Here is a 24,316-nt window from a genome sequence, read left to right as displayed (position 1 = left end):
CAGCTTGTCCTTTTTGCTGGAGGTTGTTGGTTCCCCAAATCCTGCTCCCAGCGCGATTCCCGTTTGGCATGGCTGTGTTAGTGAATAACAGCGGGTAAAATCAGCGATGTGTGTGTGCCAGCTAAGGAGCTGCTACGTGTGGATTTAGGATTTTGCCTCTTTGGGTAGCACTCCGACAGACTTCACTTTTACCAAAAATAAAAGCTCTCAAACCAGAAAACTTATGCTACCAACAACCCGCATCCAAGAGGTTCCCCCACAAAAACGCCACAGCACCAAGTCTGGAAGTTTCTTCTTTAGGTGCTTCAGTATGTGAAGGTCATAATTTGCAAAATGCTTTTCAGGTATGCTTTGCAACATGTGTTGATTACACCTGGGACTTGGAGTTGTGTGGAAAATCAGGGCACTATTGCACAGCAACCTTAATGTGTGCGTGGCGTCTTTGGCTCACTCATAATTGGGAATAAAAGCAAAATTTATTTGTAACTAAGGATTTTCCAAGTCCTGCATAGTTGGGTTGTATGTTAGTATCCCTTGGCAACTTGTAAAGGAGGGAGATAAGTCTTTGCCCTCCTTGGGGAAGAAGGATCAGACTTCATGAGTTTGCTTTCTAGTCCGACATGATCCCTATTCCCTGCTCTGGCCCTGCAGGGGATGAGCACACTGATATTTTAAGGAACTATAGCTGTCAGTGAGCTAAAAAGAAAAGGCAGCCAGCCCTGGAGGGGCTGTAAAACAGATGGATTGTGCTGCTCTTAACTGATATGATTTTTTTGGGTTCTCTTTTCCCCTTCATGCCTTCCAACAATGTGTGACCTTCTGTTTTGTGCTGCATTTTGAGGTGCAGCTTGATGATGAACCTTGAAATTATATTTTCTTGCCTAAAAAACCAGCTATTTACTGAATTTGAGAGAAGTGTGACTGGCCTCCTGTGGCTCATCTTCTTGGCAAGGGAAAATAATTCCCCATGGTGCCTCCACAGCCTCTTGCAGCTGAGCTGAAGAGAAGCTCCAAGGAGGAGCCTTTTGATTCCAAGTAGTGTAGCTCCCAGGTTTTCTGTACAGATTTGTCTAATCTGCATTTTTCAGGGAAACTTCACTCTTTGACAAGGAAATTCTGACTTTTCCCTGTGGTCTCTCGAGGCAGCCCTTCTCTCAGCCTCTTTCCTTTTCATCTTGGAGTTCCTTGGGTTGTTTTTCATTGCACATTCTCCTCACGCTTTTGGGAGACAGGTAATGTGTAGTTGCTCAAGGAAGACCATTTCCCAGAAAATCGATAGAAGGGCTGTCATTGAGCTTATTCCTGGTTTTACTTCCTAAGCTTTCATTTGATTATTGGGGTAGAATATGTAAAGTGTGCTTGGATCTGGAACTGCCTCTGTCCCTGGCTTGGAGAAGCTTTCTTTTCAGTGCCAGTGGGGAGGAAAGCTGAAGCAGGAGGAGCCCTGTGAGCCTGTCCTGTTGTCCATGCAGGAGTGGGAATTCACACTGGTACTTCTCACTGTTATTTCGCCAGGTCCTCTCTTTTGTCTCTGCCTTATTTGTGCCTCTTTTGAGCCCAAACAGGCCAGAGGTCCTGTCCCTCATCCAGAGGTTGCCCAGCTGCCCCAAAACTGCATTTTTTGTTGGCTGCTGGTATTGTGGCAGAGCGGGTTCACTGGTGGATGTGCTGCTGCTGCTACTCACTTCTAACCTGGTTTATTTTTGTTTTGGTCCCTCAGGTGCCTGTGTCTACCATGGCCTCTTATTTGAGGTAGGTGAGCTTGAATATGTGCTGGGGAAGGCTTTGAGAGGGTGCTGTTTGAACTTGACTCCAGCTGCTGCTTTTAGTCACCCCTGTGACTGGGGTGCAGGTCACAGGTCTGTCAGCTTCCAGTCTGCTGGAAAATGCCTCTCTCTCCTTTGGGAGGTTGGGAATTCTCCCTGGGCCTTTGGACCCTGCCAGTCTAACTAGGGCTTCAGTGGGTGGAAAGATGTGAGGGATTTCCAGGGTATTGGAAGCATCAATGAGCAGTCCCAGGCAGGATGGAGGTGGTGCTTTGTAAGACGCCAGGGCATGTTCCATGTTTCTTTCTCTGAATTAATGAGTTATTAATGACAACAGCTTAACACTTTTTCCCCTCAGCTGAGTCTGGTGTATGTACCCTGACTCATCCTTATAAACCCAACACATTTTCTTTTCTGGTGTCCCTAGAAATGTAACCCACAAGTGACTCGGTACAAGAATCTCAGTTTTTAAGAATTCATGACCAGCGTTTTGCTCGGTAACACTTGTCTGCCTCACTCAGGTACTCCGGGCTAAAAGGAGGTGGCTGAGGTGCTTTGTGTCTCTGGAATGCTTCTGGACCTGCTTCCATTCCCACAGCAGGCTGGCTCAGGGATTTGTTAGCTGAGGCTGGGAGGCAGCAGCTGTCAGAGGTTTTGTTTCTCCTGGAGCAGAGCTGGATACGAGCTCTGCTCCTGTGACACACAGCCACAGGGCACTGTGGAAACAGCTGGTGGCAGCTGCCTCCTTTGGCTTTCCAAGGTGGGCTCGAGGTCCAGGAAGTCTTTCTGCTCCCAGCAGGGCATGGAGGGAAATTGCTAGAGGGTACTGATTTTGGTGGGTGGCTTGGGAGGGAGTTTAGGCAGGCCAAATGTGTTTGCCTCTCTTAGTGATGTGCTGTGGAGGGTCTTGACAGCCCCCAAAAGAAACCTGTAGCAACTTTTTGTGTTTTAAACGATGGTTGGAAACATTGTTTCCTTGCAGTGTCTCCCTTGGTCAGGATTTTTCTCCGTGCTTGCTGCAGAGAGGGCTGGGATGGTTAGAGGAATGGAGCACCTCTTCCATGAGGAGAGGCTGAGAGAATTGGGATTGTCCAGCCTGGAGAGAAGAAGCCTTGGGGTGAAATATGTATGGCCTTCCAATGCTTGAAGGGAACATAAAAGAAAGATGGAGAGAGATTGTTTCAGAGGGATGGAGTGACAGGACAAAGGGGAATGGATTTAAACCATCAGAGAGGATAGGTTTAAATTGGATATTAGAAAGAAATCCTTGGCTGTGAGGGTGGTGAGACCCTGGGACAGGTTGCCCAGAGAAGCTGTGGCTGCCCTTGGATCTCTGGAAATGTCCAAAGCCAGGCTGGAGCAACTTGGCTTGGAGCAACTTGGGATTGGGGAGAGCTGTCCCTGCACATGGCAGAGGCTGAGACTGGACACTCTTTAGGTGCCTCCCAAGCCATTCTGTGATTCCACGTGGAAGTGGCTGTGGGTGAGCTGCTCCTGGGTTATTGTAGGAATGCTGTTTGCTGCAGAAGTCTCTGAAGTCACTTGGAAAACCCTTGGTGCATAAATCAAACATTTAAGTGCAGTGAGGCAGGCACTGCAGGGTTTGCTGGAATTGTTAACGCTGCAGAAGTTCTGCCTCTTGCTTGACTGACTTATAGCCAGGGTCAGCTCATGTTCATGGCTTTCTTCTGAGGGAAAGCACCTCCCTGAGTGTGATTTCCAACTGTGTGGAGGTGCTTGGCATTCCTTCCTCCCTCTGGCTTCTCCTGCCAGGGAGTTTTCAGCTCCACACAACCACACAGCCCCTCCCTTTACTTAGAAAGAGGAAAAACCACATTATTTTTTTCTTAGCTGTAGGCCACGAGGAGACACATTGATGTCACTCTTGAAAGGATGTGTGGGAGGCGTTGAGCAAATCCACAGCGGTGTCTTCCTGCCAGCTGGCTCATGCCAAGATCAGGGGAAAAGAGGGAGGGGAAGGACAGGGCTGTGCCTTGAGGGGGTTTGGATGGTGAGTGTGACTTGAGAAATGACTTTGTGTCTGGTAAAGGCTGCAGTACAGAAGGACGAGTCCAGCTGAGCAACATCCATTTCCATTTTGTCCCCTTTCAAACACGGACGTTATCTGTGGTACCAGCTGCTGGTTGTGCACCTGAGGATGGCTTTCTGGGCTGACACATACCTTTGGATGCTTCCTGAGACACAAATGGGATGCACTGTTTTAACACCATAAGGCACTAAAGGAGCATTTTTTTGAAAGAAAATGTTTTTAATCTTTGGGTTGAAAGTTGTGAAGGGAATAAAAAGCCCAAGCTTAATTCACAGTAAACGGTGCTGTGCTTGTGCTTCTACCAAAAATCTTGCTTCCCTGTTTCCTTTTGAAAGATTTGTGTGCATTTTGTTTAAAGTTTAAAGAAAGTTTAAAGAAGTTTAAAGAAATCCTGATTTTATGCTTTTGAAGTCAGATTTCTGTTTCCATCAGTGTTTTTGATGGACAGAAATTAGAGTGGAAAGGTAATAAATAAAAAATGCTGGGGGGTTTTCCCCCTAAATTTTAAATCTCCCATTCCAGATAGCTTCTACTATGAATAATTTCAGTGACTTTTAAAATAAATGTTAGCAAGTCCAGAGCACTTCTGGTTAGGGAATATTTCAAACTAGCAGTGGAAAATGAGCTTCATTTTAATTTTATTAGAAAGATAAAAAGTTACTACTGAAAAATGAGATCAGACTTGAATATTTCAGTTAAAAGGTTTGCTTATTAACTCTTACAATGGTCAAGATATTTTTTGTTTTTAAATGATGCGATTTAAATGCCACTGCTTAGCTTGGGGCTACATCCTCTGCATGTACATGAATGTTTTGCAGTTAGGATTTATTAGTACAGTAACGTGATGCCTCTAGGGGAGCAAATCTCATCTGCTTGTGGGTTTCAGAAAGGTAGGATCAACTGAGGATCAAAAATAAAAGTGATTTTTGAATCAAGCGTGTGCTTCTTTGTTTTCCTTGAAAACAGCAGTGAAATACAGAGGGATGGGCTCTTCATTTCATGGTACCAGGTAAAAGAACCTTAGATGTAGGATTTTTCGCCTGAGGATGAAGTGAATTTTTTTCCCTTCATCAGCAAATGAAAGGGACAGAGGCACACATTTTAACATGAAATAATTACTCTTTTTTTATTTTAGTGGTTCTAAACATCACCTTCTTGTCCAAGAAAATGAACCTTTGTGCAGTAGCAGCACCTCTCCGTTCCCCCTGAGCCTGGAGCTAGTTTAGATCCACAGCCCCAGTGTCTGGGAGCAGCAGTGGCACCATGTGCTGGTTTTGCATTGGTTGACATGTGGTGAGGAGAGAAACCACCCACAGGAGTGATTTTTTTCCTAAGGAAAGCTGTGATAAAACCAATCAGTGACTAGTTTTGAATACTGACACCTTATTAGACCACTACAAAGCTGAGCACGTGCCTGTGAACACACATGTTAAAAACAAACAAACAAACACCCCCCCCCAAAAAAACAAAAAAAAAACCACAAAAAAAAAAACAAAAAAAACAAAAAAAAAACAAAAAAAACCACAACCCCCCCAAAAAAAAACCCAAAAAAACAAAACAAAAAAAAAACAAAAACAAAACAAAAAAACAAAAAAAAAAAACAAAAAAAAAAAAAAAAAAACAAAACAAACAAACAAACAAAAAAAAAAAAAAAAAAAAAAAAAAAACAAAAAAAAAAAAAAAAAAAAAAAAAAACAACAAAAAAACACAACCAAAAAACAAAAAAAAACCCCAAACAAACAAAAAAACAACACCAACCCAGGAAAACTCTCCTTCCTGCCTGGGAAGAGGTAAAGGGGCACCTGGGGGGCTGGCTCCTGGCTCTGCTCTGCTGTGTGGCCTGTGGGCTCTGCAGCTCTTCAGGGTGGCTCCACAGCTGGAATTGAGTGTAGCCAGAGCCCTCCAGATCCTGGCACAGCCCCAGTGTCCCTGAATCTACCACTGACCATCATGACCTTCTGCAGGCCCTGGGTGAGATATCAGCTCTCTCCTTGCACAGATGAAACCTGCAAAGATCTAATCCTCTCTTAAGTGAGAGAAAAGGACAGAGTGAAGACATGTAGAGAGACACCATAGAGACATTAATGTCAGTGAAGGAAGAGTCGAATCCCAAATGAGAGGAGAAAGAGGAGATGGCTAGTCTTAGGCTGGAATTATTTTGTGAGGCCTGTGGTATACTAGAATATCCCTTTAAACAGTGTGGGGGGGATGGAGTTTTTAAATTGCAGACATGGGCAAAGGCATTTTTTGCTGAAGCAAGTAAATGTTGAAGTAGCTGTGATCTGATGAGAAGTTTGAACAGAGAGAGATAAGATGATGATCTGCTCTCAGACAGAGAAGAACAGAATCTCTGTTTCTAAAGATGAGGATGATTTTAAAAATAGATAAAGAGAACCTTTGCTCTTGAACCTCTCATCTTTAAAATAGTACCCCATGAGTTTACATGGCTCATAATGCAGCTGTGTAATATGGAAGGGACTTCACGAATGCAGATTCCTGGGCAGCTGCTTTTGTGAGAATTGAAAGCCACAAGAGAATTTTTTTTTCTTGTGGAGAAGTTTTCATGGCAGGACAGAAGAGACTTCTCTTTCTAAAAGAACTGATGAAAGACTATTTTAAAGGTGGTGTACTGACCTGAGTTCTAAGTTTTGCCTGTGTGTGTTGTCAGTGGGAAGGGAAAGAAAGGTTATGGAGGAGGAAGAAGTGGTTTGAAAATTTTGTTATAGTTTTTATTAATTTTTTTTCTCTCTTGTAGCTTTGCTCATAAGGCTTTCTTTATAGCCTTTAAAGTTTGAGCCTGCTTTGCTTTTCTCCTAATCCTATCTCACGGCAGAAACCAGAACTTGGTGAGCCTGAAACCACTGCACCATCCCAGTGAGCTTCCCAGACAGGAGCTGTGTGTCCATGAGCACTGACTGAAGTAGATGATTAACATTTACTAACAGTTACAGGAGCTGTATGCCTTGGCAGGAGATCCTGACTTTCCCATGGGTTCATTCACCAGGACAGGAATTCAACAATTACCCAGCGTTTAGAAAATTTTCCAAGTCCTTCTGCCTTCCATCTTTCAGGATGTGTTTGAAGAGCTCTGTTTAGGAAATCACACCTTACAATTCATCATTTGCTTTTTCTTTTTAAATCCCCACCATGCAAAATGCCTTTTTCCTTTGCTAGGTCTCTTCCTCATTCCTTCCCTCTCTTCAATCCTTTCAAAACCTTGGTCAGGATTCCCATTTGCATTTTCTCCTTAGAGGGAGGTGTTGCCATATCTAATTAATTGATAGGAGAAATTTTAGAACTTTGCTGTACATTTTCAGTGACCTCCAAAGAGCTTAAGGATTTTGTAAGATAAGTGAGGGAAGTGGTTCCCCACTTTGTTGGCAAATTGAACATTTTGCCAGCCCAGGGTGTGTTTGAGACCTTGTTCTTCACTCTCAGAACATCTGAGGTGAAGAAGTTAAAAGGAACTGAATGTCCTCTCAGGCTTTTGAAATAGATTGTTAGTGTTTTAATCCCTTGTAAACCTTAGGCAAAATTGGATTGCTGTGTCTGGATGGTGGTCCCATGTGGAATTTCTCATCTCTAGGGTGATTTCATTGTGTTCCTTTTTCCCATTTTTCCCCCTCCTCGAATAATCCCCGTCAAAAATGCCATTATAGTTAAATAAGTTTGTTTGGTGCTGTCCAGGGTAAATCATTCCCTGTGCCTTTTCAGCAAACATTAACTCTGTTTGTTGCTATTTTCACCACTGAATTCCCCCAAGATACTCCTTGGTGTTGTCAGGAAGACAAAAACTCCCAAATCTGAAGCTCTTTCCAGTTGAGTGCATTGATTTTATGTCACTGTTTGGATGCATCAGCATTGGGAGAGGCTGTCAGGAGCCACATAGTGCTCTGAAATTTGTGATTTCAAGGTGCCAATATTTCTGCCATGCATATTAAATAGCCTCCAGTGGGAGTGCAGGCAACAGACTTCCCTGGGAAGGCTGCTGTGATTCTCCTTGTGCTGTGGTTTATTGCTGAGCTGTGGATTAAGGAGACCCGTTAGGATAAAAGACTCGATTTTGTAATCATTATATCTGCTCCAGAGTCGTTCTGTAATGAATGCTCTAACTAACCCCGGGAGCTCAGCATCCAAAGGATCTTTTTATTACCAGCTGCCATGCTGCAGCTAAAGGAGAGTCCCAGTGGCTCTGTGTTTCTGAGGATCAGCCAGGGGGAAAAAAATCCTCTCCCTCCTCCCTCAAAAGATAAATCCTGAACATGACTTCTTCCCAGATTAATTTGAATAATTTTAAGCCAGATGTTTCATTACTAAAAAAAAAAAAAAAAGAAAAAAAAAGAAAAAAAAAAGAAAAAAATAGTTTCCTAACCTGCTTTGCATGTGTTTTAGGGAGATCAAAATGGAACCCCTTTCAGGCTGAGAACTGGGAGATTTTAATTCAAGGATAACAATTTTTTGGAAACATCACTAGGACCTGCAAGCTGGGGTCTTGCAGTGAGATGGCAAAGATACGCAACTTGAACCCTTCCGTTATCAAACCAGAGATCTTGTTTCTAACAGAATGGCTCCTTGAAAATCTTAACTCTTTCCTTCCCTGGGTTATTCATTCACCTGTTGCTCTGCATGAATAGATTTGGTCATGACCATGTGGGGTTAATTCCTTTTGGGTGCTTGGCCAGCTCAAGACTGATATGCCATAGATCAAGTGTTGTGGTTCATGGCTATTTATATTTTCAGAGGAAACACAAAGGGTTTGTTGTTTAATTATGAAAAACTTCTGCTGATGGAGAGACACAGTTGTCATTACTGACATGCCAAGAGCAAGTTCTGAGTTAGTGGATGCAGTAAATCCTTTTATGCATCGGGCTTGGAGAAGTGGTTTCAGGGGAAAACATGAGCAAACTTGTTAGCAATTTCTTTCCTACATTTTTTTGCAGTTTTATAGTTTCTTCTATATATGTAAAAACTCTGATTTTCTTGAGTGCCTTAGGAATTCTCAGTATTGCAGAGCAGAAGTAACTTGCTACGCTTTTATTCCAGTGGGTTTTTTTTTGTTGTTGTTGTTATTTTAAAAATATGAATTCTAAAAGTGCTCCATTTTGAAAACTGGTTAGGTTTTAAATTGGAGGCACTTAAAAATTGCATCTGCTCCTTTCTGTCTCAATTTCTCAGTGAAACTGCAAGATCATCGTGGTTATGGGAAGGGAACCCTAAAAGTGCCTCAATTTGCTGTTAAATGGAAACCTTCCAAACCAAAAATAAATTGTGTGCTTCCATTGAATGACATAAAGAGTAATTCTTAGGCCTCTTTTCCATGTTTTATTTAAAATAAAAATTCCCACAATGAAGCAATAAGCTTAATGAAAACCTGTTTAAATTTTAATGAAATCCTTAGGACAAAACAAAATCGAATATGTTACTTCCAAAGGCATTGGGAGACTTTGTATTAGTTAAAATGGAATCAACTGAGATACAGTTGATTAAAAATTGAGGAGAACTTGTCCCAGAATTTAGGCTTTAAGCCCTGTTACCTAAGAGCAGTGCATCCCACAACTCCAGAAGTCTGGCCATGACTGCATGGCAGTGTTTTGCAGTATTTTTTTTTTTCTCCCCATGTTGTAGTTTTACTTTCTAAGAGGTTTTTGGAGGCTCAAATGCAATCCAGGGACGGATCCTGTGTATGTGGTGTGTGATTAACAGGTGTATCTGTGATGACACAGCATAGCTGATACCCATCAGCATGGTAAAAGTAGAATGGATTTTGAAGTCATTTACCTCTATAATGTTGGGAGTTCCTTTTCTGTCTGGTCCCTTAATACTCTGATTCTTCTGAGCAGACTTAATTAATTCAACTCTACTCCTGCTGTTTCTTTTGGAAGATGATGTGGCTTTAATAACCCTGTGTACGTCCTGCTGTGCACCACAGAGTTTCTCTGGTCACAGGATCCTTTGCAGGGGGTTTCAGAAGGATTTGCTGGCTTTAGAAGAGTGGTAAGGCTTCACTCTATGGAAAGGAGTGTACTGGAGTTACCACAGATCCTTCCTTCTCCTCTGACCTCATTTTGTGGGGAAAGATCTAAGCTCACAAGATGTAAGACTGTCAGTTCTTCTTGCTTTGGGCAGAGAAACATCTGTGAGATCAGAGGCAAGCCTCTTGAAATCCCTAGGAAAAGGCACCATCCATGATATTTTGCAGCCTAGGAGGGAGTTGTGCAGTTCAGCTGCTTTTCCTGCTGTGATCAGCATCCTGTGTTGTCCAGCTTTCCCCTTGGATGGCATTTCTGTCTGGTATGAGCTAGCTGTGGGCACCTGGTGTGTCCAGGCTGCCAGAAGCACTGATTTATGACATGAGGCCCTCTTGTCAGTTTTTGAATTATTGTGGTGATGCTGATTTTCCTCATTAAAATAGGAAGTATTAGTATCAAAAATAAACTGTGAATGGTGCTCTCTAAGCAATTTTTTTTTGCTGGACTTTCACTGCTCATCAACAAGGTATCAGCAAGCAATGCTTGATGCTTTTGAGCCTGTGGCTTTATGAAAAAAAGGCAGGATTGAAATCTAGCACAGGGAACCAGCAGTCTGTTCATATGTGATTGTTTCCCTCCACTTAGTCTAGCATGGGAACTGGTATTTTGTTCTGCAGGTAGCTGATCTGATCTTCAAGGTCAAATCTTTTCCTCAGCATCCTGTTTATATGGATGCCTTCATTAGCTTCTACAAATAGCTGCTAAATCCACATGTTCAGACTGAGGAGATGATAATTCCTCATCTGGCAGCCTCACTAAGTAACCTCCTTGTTAAAATCAGCTGTAGTGCTCAGCAAAAGGTGCTGTGAGGTCTCTATACTTAATATTTTTAGTGCATTTTGTATGGTGCCAGAGTGTTTCTAACCTTACTGGAGTCATTTCATGCTTCTGTAATTCGTTGGGTTTTTAGTGTATTTATAAATGCCATTTTATCGAGCACTGCAGCAGAAATGTTTGATGGGAGCATCTGGTTAAATCAATCACATCTTGTGCAGCAACCTCTGAAAAAATAACCTTGGTAATTGAGCCTTTCCCCCTTTAGATGGTACCACTAGTATTTTAAAGGCTTTAGATATTTAATATCTTTGGGGGGGGCCATGAGTGTCCCTGCTGTGCTTTTCTGTGGTGGAAAGCACATCAGTCAGCGATGACACCTGGAACAGCAGAGCCACAGTTCAGCTCACACCCAGACCCTCAGCCATGAGGATGTGGAAGCAACAAAGCTGTGATTTGTTGGGATTCATATTGGGTAAGCTCCCTGAGATGGTGCTGACAGCAGCATCTGTGGGGAGTGACAGAGCAGGGTTGTGTGAGGAGTGTTGGGCGGGCCAGAAAAATGAGAAATATCCGCCCATGCTGGCAGGGAGAACTGTGCCCGTGCTTCATCTTTCAGCCTCTGGGAAGTGGTGCCCGAGTGATTTAGATGGGGTTTGCAGCCTTGCCAGCTTGCAGCCTCACAGAGAAGCTGGAGGGGAGGCTTATCGCAACACGACCAGCACGTTTCTATTTGGGCAGCCCACGTTCCTGCACTCCTGAGCCCTGAGCTGCTCTAAGCGCTGGAGCTGCTTTGATGTTGGTGGGGCCGGGCATTTTCCCAGCTGAGCACTTGACCCTGGCGCTGGCAGTCAGCCTTCCAGCCACTGAGCTCATTTAATGAAGCAGGGTTGCAGGCTGGCAACAGCCTTTCCAGTTGGTGTTTTCCAGGGAGAGCCTGGATTTGCCTTCTCACTTCCCTTGCAAGGGATTTGCAGCTGCTGCCCTTTCTCTTTTTCTTACCTTGTCTTGGCCCTACATGTACACTTTTGTCTCTTGTGAGCCAAGCTCCCACCAACACAGATAAAGAAATTGGTTCTGGAAGGTTCAGAGAGGAAGCTGGGGAATGTGTTAAAGGTGGGATGGAGATTCCCTCACTTGGCTGCCTTTAGACAGCCTAATGCTCAGCTGCCCTGGTTGGGAATGCAGTTCCCTGTGTGATTCTTTTGTTTCTGAACCACTTTTATGAGGGGCAGCCCGCTCTGGCATCCAGAGGCTGCAGTCCAGGCTGGAATACCAAAGGTGTTGGGGAGTTGGCAAGGTCTTTCCTTCACCCATTCTGATGTCCTTGGTGTGGTACAGTCCATATCCCAGGTGACGTTCTTGTGGCTGAACTGGACAGACAGGGCTGTGTTTTGTGCTCTGTGCATGCTCCTGCAGTAGTTTCAGCGGGGTTACTCTTGCTCCAATCAAACATGATTATCCTTAGCTTCCCAGGCACTTGGAGTGTTGGAAATCCATCCGTGCTTTGCCTCTGGCTTCCCTGGGAGCAGCTCCCGGCTGTGCTTTGTGTTCGTGTCTCTGTTTCCTGGCAAGGCAGTTGCTGTGTGTGACTGCTGAGAAGTCAAATGAGGTCCTTGACTTGAGTTTATTTTTCTCATTGCACGGTCAATTTGGTCGCTGGGAAGGTGATGATCCCTATGTGTCTGAAGGAGCTGGAAAATGGTATTTTAGGAATCCAAACAAAAGTGCATTTCTCTCTCGCTTCCCCTCATTTCCCCTTTCTCCTAATCACCGTTTTACAGAGACTTCCAGAGGATTTTCTGATGAGCTTTTGGCCTCCTTGTGTTCCAAATGCTACTTTATTGACTGTGTTGTCCATATGGGGACCTTGACATGGAAGCAGTGCAGTGGGACTGGTGTGCAGGAATCTTTTGGTGTCCTTTACACAGAGAGTAAATTTTAAATTTTATCAGTGACAAGGATTTTTTCTATAGGAAGTTCCTTCTCCTACTGTTTTTCCTGGCATTTTAATGTGAGCATGTATATGAATAAATAAAAGTTCCTCTAGGCATCTTACTTTTTTTTTTTTTTTTTTGGATTGTACTTTTAAATAGCTGTGCTTACAGGAGCCTGTTTCCAGTTTCATCCAATTTTTTACAGACCTAGGGAAAGAAAAACCCTTTCCTGTCGACTTTAGACACAGTGGAGGCCAGAGTTTAAGTCCGGTAGGAGAAGATCATCAAGGGGCACCCACCCTGACCCTTTAAAGTGTTAAAACCAGTCTTTGGGCAAGGTGTGTATACCCTTTAAAGAAAAAAAACAACAACTTGGAAGCTGAACCTGAGCAGTGGTTGATTGTATTTCTGTGCCCTTGGGGTTGCTGGAGGTTTGTTTTCTGCCAGGCCTTTTGCCGTTTATTTTGTGCACACCAAATCTGAAGAGTGGCTGCTGGTAAAGGCAGTATTTTGGGTAGTTCCTTGGGATAACATTTTAAAAAAAGAGAAAACCTCAGAAAAGTCCTGCAGAATTTATCAAACAGAAGAGGCTGTGCATCAAGAGGTTTGGTCCTGCAGAATTTATCAAACAGAAGAGGCTGTGCATCAAGGGATTTATTTTCAAAACAGGTTTTTTTGAGAGTTTCTGATTCAGGGTTTGGGCCAGCTCTGATAAACCTGTCACCTTTGCTGGGGTTGTAGATGAAGGTGTTTGGGAGAGAAAAAAACCCTTCTGATGTGTCTTGGATCTGTACCCATCTTAATTTCCTCAGAGCAGGACATGTCCCAGCCCTAAGGAGGGGAAATCTCATTTGTTCAAGTGAACTCTCTATGGAGAGGTTTAGAAGCTCAGGGCTTGCTCCTTGTTGTCTGTCTCAACCAGATTCGTGCACAAAACAAATCCAAAGCTGGATTTGCTTTGGAAAGCAGTGATTTATGGTGTGGAGTAACTAAACATGTTTGTACATGAGCCCTTTGGGCATGCATAACAGCTTAGCTTGGAAACCTACCACAAAAGCATTCATTCCTTCTTATCTTGCCCCAGAGGCCAGGGCCAGTGGTGGTTTTGTTTCTGTTCACAAAGAACTGGCTGCAGGCAGAGATGAATTAGAGGGGGGGTCTTCAGGCCTTTCTGAGGGGGGAAAAAAGGGATGCACTTCAGTATTATTTACAATAAAACCCCCACATATATTACATCTGAATACAGAACACCCTGGCTTTTACTGGAAATAGTGTGGCCAGCAGGACCAGGGCAGTGACTGTCCCTGTGTGCTGGCCACTGGTGAGGCCCCACCTTGCACCCCAGGGACAATTTTGGGCTCCTCTCTCCAAGAAAGATACAGAGGGGCTGGAACATGTCCAGGGAAGGGAATGGATCTGGAGCACAGGTCTGGTGAGGAGCAGCTGAGGGGGCTCAGCCTGGAAAAAAAAAGGAGGCTCAGGGGGAACTTTATTGGTCCCTACAACTCCCTGACAGAAGGTTGGAGTGATGTGGGGATCAGACCCTTCTCTGAGGCAACAAGTGACAGGACAAGAGTAAATGGCCTCGAGTTGTACCAGGGGGTGTTTACATTGAATTTTAGGGGACATTTCCTTTGTGAAACAGTGGGCAGTCATGGAAACAACCTGTCCAGTGCAGTGGTGGAGTCCCCATCCTGAAGGGATTTAAAAGCCATGTGGTTGTGGCAGCTGGGGACATGGTTTAGTGGTGGCCTTAGCAGTGCTGGCTTGATGGTTGGGCTCCATGATCTTGAAGGTTTTTTCCCACTCCAAATGATTCCACGGTTCTGTGATTCTGTAAAATGTTTTAGGGGCTCCTGGTGTGTTAGCACTTAAGTGTTAAGGCTGATAAAATTCCTCTGTGAGTATTAGGGGCTTACAATCCAGGAGGAGCAGTGTTACATTAACTGGGTATTTGGCATTGCTGTCACAGCTGGAGGAACATTAATCTGATTTTTCACTGTTCATTTGGGATGAGATATGGAGGGGATGCACAAAGATGGAGGGAATCCAGGAGAGAGTCATGATTCCTCATTACAAAGGACTTGAGTTCTGTCTCCGTCAGTTCTCAAAGGGAAAGTTAAGGAGTAATTTGTAGAATGCTACAGAGGGAACAGAAATTATTATAAATAAACCTCTTCTACCCATAAGAAAATGGAGTAGCCAGAAAATGAAAGCTAGATAAATTCGGCTTAGGAACTAGGTAGACTTTTACTGTGAAGATTGGAAATCATTGGAATCGTTTCCTGACGTGTGCTATGAATTATTCTGTATCACTAGAAATCTTTAAATCATGGTTGGCTTTTTCCCCCCCTGAAAGTTACACTTTCGTTAAATTGCAGCTTTTGGACCAGAGTCAAGAATTCATTTATTCAGCAGAGTCAACCAGCACAGGCTCCCTTGCATTCCAAACCAGGCAGGTTACGTTTTGGGGTGGAATCTGTGGAAGGATGGTGGCACGGGGACAGCACAGGGCACAGGACAGCTGTGGGGAAGGTGTAGTGTTCATCTCACCTGCCTTTTCGCATCACACCAAAGGGGAGGCTGAGGGGATTTTGTCTTGCTCCACTGATGCTCCTGTGTGTAAGTGGAAGGTAAAGCCCACTCCTGTCCCAGGATTAAAAGCTGTGTCTTGCTTGCACGCAGCTTGCTGAATAAGAGCAATATAGACAGAAATGGCCAAATCATTGTGTGCTGCTTTATTCTTTGCTCTGGCAAAAGGGAGAGGAGAGAGGGAAAGGAGTCCTTCCCACCTGCTGGTAACATCCAGCTGATTTACACCCTCTCCCTGTGTGTCTTGTTCTCCACTGCCTGGGGTGAGTGGCCAAATGAATGCTGAGGAGTTATGATGGCATAAAACTGATGGGAGACCAGAATTATGGAGGTCATAAGCTTGTTCCACATTAGAAACCTAGCTTGCAGGAACAAGCTGTGCAGCATCCTGGCTTCTGGGAGGATTAATTACAGATGGTGGCTGTGGCAGCTAAATCAAGTACCTCTAATGTTGTGTAAACTTCATTAAACAAATGCTGTAGCAGGGCTGTAATCTATGAGAAATGGGATAGGATGATGAGGGTAGAAGAGGAAAATACTCTGTAGGAAGTTAAAAAAAAAGAATTCCCAGTGTCTAAATCCACTGAAGCAATTTCTTCCACCTCTTGTGCTTTCATGGTAGAATTTTAAACCACAAGCTTTTAAACTTATTATCTAGTAAAGCCTCGGTAGCTTGAATTAATAACAAATTTCTGCTAATGCCTTGCTGAATTCCTCTTAGTCAGCAAATCCTGGTTTATCTGATATGCTCAATCCTTCCTGATATTCTGCCACCACGTGCACTTGGCCATTTCTTTTTTCCTTGTGGAAATCTCAGAGGAAGGTTCACCAACAATTAGCTTGATTGTGGCCACTGTGGGTGGGTGACTGATGTAGTGCAGGGCTTATAGGAGCCCTCAGTCCTAACTTTGGCTGCAGGGTTGTGTTTTGATCTGAAAGTTAAGCGCTCCTGTATGCTGATATAATATCCTGAGCAAAGTTATCTGATTTAAAGTCCAAGAAATGCAAGTTCATCCAGCTGTCACCTGTAACGTGAGGCTGTCATTTCATTCCACTCCAGATCGCAGGCACTCGTGTGCTGCTGCAGAAAGGGGTGCTCACATTTCCCCTGCCTCCCTCAGAGCAGGCAGAAGCCTGAATCAGGAAAAAGTGAACAAATCTCTGCTGACTTAGCAAGTTAAATCTGCTCAGCAGAGAGTCCCATGAATGGGCAGCGCTGGGGCTGGGAATCAGGGCATGAAGGAGGGCTGCTCTGGGGAAGAGTTGATGGCAGGGGCCACAGTGGGATTAATTCATCTGCAACTTGTAATTTCACCCTTAGCAACTCAGTTATTGACATGGCGAGGAATTGAAAGGCAAATTAAATTAACTGAGCTCTTCCAGACAGGGAGAATTAACTGAGGAGGAAAAGCCAAGTGTCTACTTTAAAGCACTTTTGGTGGCCGGAAAAAAAGGTTTTGTGCTTGTTTAGTTCAGTTGTTTGTTTGAAATTGGATAGTTAGGATTGTGTTAGACATTTGTCGCTACAGACACTCTCAGTGTGACCCTTTGCCTGGCTGAAGAATAGAGTGGGTAATAGCTTGTCCTTAAAGAAACTAGGGAGATCTAATCCCAAGGGAGTGCTTTTTAAATAATTTTTTCTCTCAAAACATTATTTTAAAAATTATTTTTCCCCACTGTCTCTCCATCCTCTCCCAAATCCTTGACTATGGATAGGTGCTTTAAGGTGACTCTTTCAAGATCAGAAGCCTAAAGTTAGGTTGTGGATATAGGAATCCTGACTGTGGTTTGATTTTTTCATCTGATGTTTTAACTGTATGGTGGCTCCACAAGACTTGCGAATGGTCAGCTGAACACAGGATTTCTGGAGAGGAGCACTGAACACTTTGATGCATAAATTTAGGCTCAGGAGCTTGACTTACCTCAGCTGGTTTGGAAAATGCTGACTTTTGAAAATATCATCTTTCTCTTGCAGTTTTAGGAGGGCTTAAAAAGAAACCAGTCTTGCCCAGTGTCTCTTTTTGATGTAGGAAGCAAGTGAAAAAGTTGTACCACTAAATAAAGGTAAATTTCAAGCAGCAAAAATATTTCAGCTTTTATGTTGGCATTAAGTCACTTTTGGTTTTGAAATGCATTTTTAAATCCTTGTCCTGGGTTGCAGTGTAGGATGTACACAAAGTATTTATTCTATCACCATCTTCATGAACTCTTGAAACCAGGTGGGCTAGTGTTTTCCCAAGCCCCCTGCCTTTTCTGCTAATGGCCCATTAACGCCTTTGGGGTGTTTTCTGCTAATGACTTCTGGGGTGTCTCCTGCTAATGGCCCATGAGTCACAGGTAACTCCCTCCAGGGGTTATCTCTGTTAATGGGCCATCAAGGACACATTTCACACTTCTCATGCTATTGTGAGGTGCTCTGCCCAGGGGGAGGAGCCAAGCATTCTCACCTGGATATAAGCTGGGATTTGAGACAGTGCAGGGGGCATTTATCCACTGGATTCCCAGAGGACCAGAGCTCCCAGACCTTTCTACAGGATCACTGCTTCAGGAAGAGCACCTCACCTGGACTGCTTCCACCATCCTGCTCAGGTTGTATTCTGACTCTGTCAGTGATCCTTTGTGTTATTGTATTTATTTTATTTTACTTTTACCTTTTTACCTTTCTTCTTATTAAATTATATCTCTGACTTAGAGCCTCTCATTCATTTTGCTTTCAAAACCACAAAAATCCTCTTTAAGGAATCCAGGACTAGAAGCCTGGCCCTGCACTGCCCTGCAGGTTAAGTGCTCAGAGGAATTGCTTTTGGTTCCCAATGGTTTAGATGCAGCTGAAGAGAAATATTTTGGCCTTTGGGCTTCATCAGATAACATGGCATAGACTCTGTGATCAGTGGGAACAGCACATGGTCTTAGTGGAAGTGCTGGAATTTTTATAATTTGCCATAAAATGCTGCAAAATTCCTTTGGTTTTTTTTTCCTTTCAAAGCTGTTCTGCTAAAGGGAATCCTCATTCCTTCTCTAAAACTTGCTTCTTGCAGTAAGAAAAACAACACAACAACCAAATGCTGCCTGTCCTTCTCTCCCTTGCTCCCCTCTCCTCAGGAACAGCTGGGGAAGTGCACGTGTGTTTAGTGCTCCGTGTATGATTAATCCTGAGGAGTTTTACAGAGCTGGTGAGTGCAGTATCAATGGGATCTCTGTTAGCTCAGTTTTCAGGGAGAAGGGATGTGGCATTCTTCAGACCTGGAGTTTGGCAAGCAGCCAGAGGGGTACCAAAAAGCAAATGGCTTTGAATGGGCATGCCTATAAAATCCTGGAGCCACAATGATGGAAAGGTCTTAATGGTATTTTTTTTAAGAAGCATGTCCAATTCTGGCAGTCCAGAAGTCACATGGACAGGGGGAAGAAAAGACTGATGGATCCATATGTGCAAACATTTAGTCATTGCATTTCTTTTTTGGATGCTTTATACCTAAAATGGAGGAAAATTGGAATTAAAAGCTAGTTTAGAGACAGGCAACACCTGTACATTTCTGTTTACCAAGGCATTTATTTTGTGTGTGAGATCTGTGTCAAGCCTGGGAAATACTTCTCTGTAGACGCCCTGAAAAGGAACATTCTTGAAGAAATCTTGAGTTTATGATCATCTATTTAACTCCATTTCCTTCCTATTGTTTGGATTTATCTGTATCACCGTGAGTTGTGCTTGCTCAGGGAAGGTATTTTCCAAGAAGAGCATTTGCATGTATTGAGGATAATTAGTTTATTTGTTTCTCCTTGAAGCATCTGTTAAATATATTTCCGGGTTTTTTAAAATCATTACTTTTTGGAGTCTTCTCAGCCCTGTTGTGGTGCACTGATGGGAAGTGTAAAAAAATCCTTTAAATCATGGATCCTTTGGAAGGATTTCCAAAACATCTCCTGTCAGGACAGTTGGGTGCTTCGGAGCCAAGTCTTTTTTTCCCTCCCTTTAAAAAGACTAAAGTAGGTTTTCTGGCCTTTTGGGTAAACCTCGTCCTAATTTGCATCCTTCTTACCTGCCTTGGTCTACGTGAAGCTCCAAAATGTCTCTAATTAGGGAAGACACAGAAATGAAAAGCAATTAAAAAAGGAGTTGTTTCTAACGAGGTTTTGACACCGGTGCTGGTGCCTCACGGGGAGGAAGCCCTGGCAGGGTTGGATGGACCTGGTTACCCACTGGAACACATTTTGCTGCTTTGGGCAACGCTGAAATTACTGTTGGCTCTGCCCTATTTTCTCCCAGCTCTTCCTGGAGGGAGGTAACAAGAGGGAGGTAGCTGCTTGCACACAATTGTAGGAGATTCCCTGGAGTCCCAGGAATTGCTGCCTGGCTTGGGATAAGATGCTCACTGCAGAGCAAGCCACATCCCTGGGGATAAGTCCTCACCCCTAAAACCTGTGGGATTTGTGGGGAGGAGAGGAGCTGGCTTGTTCTGGGGACTTGGCAGGTGGTTCAGTCAGTGTTGCCAGGAGCCTCACTGATTCCACCAACCCATGCCTGGCTGGGGGATCCATCCTGCAGATGGAATTCCAGGTGCCCGTTTCAGCACTGACACAGATGAGGCTGGTAAAGAACGTTTCAGCAGCTCACAGAACCCGTGCCTGGTGGGAGAGGCTCTTAATTGCCAGTTCCTACAAGTAAATGGCTGTTGGGCATCGTGTAAGAGAATTAAATCCTTAATGGCCTGAGCAGATGATACAAAGGGCTGTGACAATGGGATGGATGATTATGGTTCCCTCGGTCACTGGAGATGTAAACACGCACGTCACACACCATTTTCCAGGCAACTCTGCTTTAACTCCACTCCTAATAGAGGGATTGGTTGCCTTGAATTTAAGCAGGTATGAAGTGGCAACGAGAGAAAGGGGGAGAGGAAGCCTGTGCTTGCTCATGTGTCTGTAAAATGCTGAACACACAAAGATGGAGTAATTGAGACAAGCCAAATGTTTATACAAGAGCAATTCTAGTGCCCCTCTCCTTAGCAGGACCGGAGTTCAGCTTGCCTGGGGGAGAGGCTGAAATGAGACCAGACACTTGTTTTATTTTGTTTGTCTGCAGGAGAATCAAAGCAGGGCAAGGGACAGCTTTGATGCAGGGTCAGACGTGGGTTTTGTTAAGTGCAGGGTTTGGTTTTGATTCATTAGCCTGATGCAGAGGGAGGAGACCTTGCCTGGACGAACACCAGCAGGAATCATTGTTTTGCTGGGAGAAGAAGAAAATCTAGCAGTGGAGTAAGGGTGGGTTTCTGCTGACTTTGTTGGACTGCAGTGTTTGAGCAGTGAGGAACCATGGCTTTATTTCTGGATTGCCCAGTGGCAGATGGTGAAATGGCCTTCAGAAGGACACGTGTCTGCCTTTAGCTGGGCCCTTTTAAAGAATTTATTGTGGAGCACATCCTCTTATTCCTTTTTGCAGTCTTGCCCTCAGTTTTTTTCTGAAGAGACATACTTCCCCTGATGAGGAAGGTGATTTTGCTCACTGTTATAAATTCCCTCCAAACTACCAGCTCTTGGATGAGTTCCACTGTGGCACCCTGCTTGTGCACAGAGCAGCCAGGGCTCTCAAGTTGTCCACAAAAGTTCCTGGCTCCTGCAGACAGAGGTTTTGGAGAAATCAATCAAGTTGTGTTATACTACACTAGTGAATTATTGGTGTTGAATACTTGTCTTTAAAAACTCCTAACAAAGGGCATGTCACTGCCAAAACTTCCACAGATTTTGGCTGCTTCTGGCTCTCTGATTAAAGTGCTTTGGGGAGATCAAAGATCATTCCACCCTCTTAAGATTTCATTGGAGTTTGTCTGTTTTGCTGGAATTGCCATTTAAGGGGACACTTGTATCCTGATGTGATTTAGATCTGTGATCCTGCAGGGGCAGAGCTGACACTGCCAGCTCATTTTATGGCCAAGCAGGAGAGGCCATCATTCATTAACAGCTTTCTGAAACAGAAGTGGAAAGCTCTGCTTTTCTGCCAGTTCCCTGAGAGGTTCCCTGCTCTCTCCTTCCTTGGAATTTGTGCAATTTGCTGTTACATTGGAGCAGCGGACAAAGTATGAATATTGTGTGTGACAGGCTTCTCCTCCTAGGACTTCCATCTTGCATAAATCACTTCTATTATGCCTCCCTATAAAATTTAAATGACATCTGGAAGGAAGGGACTTGCCAGCCCCGTCCATCTGAAATATTCAAGTTGTTTTACATTACATTGGCATTGCTCAAATCAAAATCTCAGCCTTTGGGATGGCACTTGTGACCACCTAAAAATTAGGGCATAGGCATCCACAGGAGAGACATTTTGGAGAGAAAATGTGATATTATTTCTTGCCCTAAGGGTGTGTGAGCTTTTGGTTTTCTTCTAGTTTCACACTGGCTGCTGTATCTCTTCATTGAGAGCAATAATTGCTTGCAGTCCTTGGTTTTTGGGTCAGCAAAACTGGCAGGCTTGGGTCAACTTTACATTCTGGTCCATGAAGAAATTGTCCATTGTCCCAAGTGATTTTCCTTTGAACTGTTAGATCTTGGAAACAAATGTGTTTGTGAGATAAGGTGGTTCACTGGAATACTTCACCCTGTTTTTCCTCAGAGGCATTTCAAAGCAGCAATAAAATATCATCTCCTTTCAGAGCCTCTTTACGTTCTGGGAAGGTTTAAAAACTTAAATATTGAAAGGTAAGTAGGCTTTGCAATCAGAAAATCCGAAAAGAGATTTGAATGAGGAGGTAGCAACACAATGGCAAAATTTGGATTTTTCTTTTGATGCAGTGGTGAAGCTGGTGAAGTTTTGGAAAGTTACAGCAATTAGCAGAGCCAACCCCCAAAACAAGTAGGGAAAAGTAAATGATGTGCAATGGGCTGAGTATTAAGAATGTAACGAATGATGTCTGTAAGAAATGGAAAAGTATCAGGGAGAAGGAAGGAGAAATGACAGGAAAGAAGGACATTCTAGGAAGATGTGGAGAAGGCTTTCCTCCCCCGTAGTGAAAACATTTTGAAATAACTCCTGACATTATGGATTTTCTGAAGGTACTTTGTGTTTTCCCAAACCAGCCCCTTGCTGAGCGTGGGGATTTCAGTTTGCTGCCCTGAGTGCACACAGCAGGGCTGCTCGGGGTCATGGCAGGAGGCTGGATTAACATTCCCAGCAGGCTCTGGGGTTTGGACAGTCTCTGTGATCTTTTCTTATCCCCTGTGATATGGTGGGGACCGTGTGCTGATGATTCCAAGCAGGTGATGCCGCTGGAGGGATTATTGGAAGTACAATTCCCTTTTCTTTCCCCAGGCCACAGCTTGGAGGTCCAGCAAGGAGCCTGGGGGCCTGTCTGCTGTCCTTCTGCCCCAGGTTTTCCTCCTTTTTGCTCCTGGAGCCAGAGATGTTCACTTTAGCATGGCAACATGAGAAAAACCCCATCCTTTTCCTGGCACCTGCATGAGGTTTTCCTTATGCTTCCCAGGCACAAGGTGGAAATACAGCTGTGATAATGTCTGGATAAGCTGGCTAGAAAAGCTCAAGTGGGGTAGCTAACCCTCTTACTTGAGAGGCAAACTCCCTTTTGTTTTAAACCTCTATTTTTCCAGTGCAAATGATGGGGTGGGGAGGGTGGGGTGGACACGATAGGACTTGTGCATGTAGCTCATGGGCACTTCAGTCTCGGTGTACTCTGTCTGCAGATGTGGGAGTGGTGCCCAAGTTAATCATCCAGGGAAGGGTAGGGAAAAAAAATCCATGTGTTGGCTTGTTGTCAAGTCAAGTGTGCCTGGAGCAAGGCTCTGAAATTCTCCCTCTCTCTGTTCCTCATTGTGGGGCGGGAAAGTTCTGCAGATTATTAAGGGGTTAAGCAATTTTTTCCGCCTTTGGACATCCTCATTTCCAAGAACAGCGTGTCTTGGCTGTCTCAATATCTCAGCCCGGTGGGAGCTGGTGTGGGCTGGGGAATTTGGGATTTCCCTGGAGCAATCTGCTTTTGCCATCTCCAGGCTTTCATCAAGCATCTTTCACTGGCCTCTTGAAGGTGAGGGGAAGCTGGAGGATTTTCAGTGTGCTGTGTTAAAAAGAGTTGCAGGCTTGCTCTCCTCTTTGTTTGTAGGAGTCTCCCCTCAATGCAAAGCTCTCTGGTTCGTGTTTTGAGGAGAGGATTCTGAATGGCTGCAATTCCCTCTGGGTTTAGCTGCTGTTTTAGCACGTTTATCCTGGAAAGGTGATAATGCAGCTGCTTCCCACTCATCTGTCACTGCATGTCCTCTGTTCAACGTTTCCTTGTGCAAGGACTTCTGTATATTCCTAGAAATAGCAGACAGTCATAAATGACCTAAAGCTCAGCCATTTCCAGCCCCTTGCCGTGGGGGGAACACCTTCCACTAGACCAGGTTGCTCCAAGCCTCATGCAGCCTGGCTTTGAACACTTCCAGGGGTGGTGCAGGCAGAGCTGTAGGTCAGTCCCAGAACCTGAAGGCTGGATTCCTAGCAGGACTTAAAACAGCTGTCAAGTGGATTTAAAGTGCAGTATTTACTGCACTGTAGAAAAGAGCGCTGAAATTCTTCATGTTCCCAAGCTCCTGAAAAATGGGCTGTCTCAGCAGGACTGCACATTATGGCAGTTTCTTTCCAGTGTCTGAAACAGCATTCCTCATGGCCCTGAGTGGGAAACACCAGGCAGAAGGTGAAGGCTTGATTTGGAGCATGCTCTCCTCTGGGTTGGTGCAGTCCAGGAGCTTTGGCTGATCCAGGCACCACTGACCCAGGCAGTCACAGCTGTTTCCCTGCAGGCAGGAAGGGAGGGAGCCTGGCTGCCAGCTTCACTCTGGTGACCCACATTACTTTCCTTTTTTTCTTTTTAAGATAAAAGTAGCTAAAGATGCAGGGAAGAATGTGGCCTCTGGAGGTCAAATCAAATGATGGATGCAGGTGTTTGGAGAAGCCATCCATCCACGCTGTTGTGTGTAGACCTCTGGGAAGTGTGCCAGTGCAGAGGAGTGGAAGAGCCATGCAGGAAAGAAAGTTAATTCAGTAGTCTTGAATCTCCCAGCTTGTTTTTTTATTTTGCTGAGGGAATAAAAAAAAAAAAAAAAGAAAAAGGAAGGAGAGAAAGAAAAAATACAAGAGAATATTTTTCTAAATCCCCTACCTTTTTTTGTTATCAGATCATGATT

At 44.2% G+C, this 24,316-nt stretch overlaps 1 protein-coding gene across 1 annotated transcript in view; it reads left to right on the top strand.

The window, feature by feature from the left end:
* The first annotated feature begins 1,722 nt into the window (after positions 1–1,722).
* The window catches only part of FRAS1 (Fraser extracellular matrix complex subunit 1), a 107,676-nt gene continuing 85,082 nt past the window's right edge, over positions 1,723–24,316 (top strand). The window contains exon 1 of the mRNA XM_083861299.1: positions 1,723–1,752. The gene's annotated coding sequence lies outside the window, so the exon portion shown is untranslated. The remainder of the gene's footprint in view (positions 1,753–24,316) is intronic.

Source organism: Zosterops lateralis (genome assembly GCF_965231275.1).
Source record: "Zosterops lateralis genome assembly, chromosome: 5".
In the NCBI taxonomy this organism is placed as follows: domain Eukaryota; kingdom Metazoa; phylum Chordata; class Aves; order Passeriformes; family Zosteropidae; genus Zosterops; species Zosterops lateralis.
The sequence above is the reverse complement of the archived record's forward strand: the minus strand, read 5'-3'. Positions and strand labels throughout refer to the sequence as shown.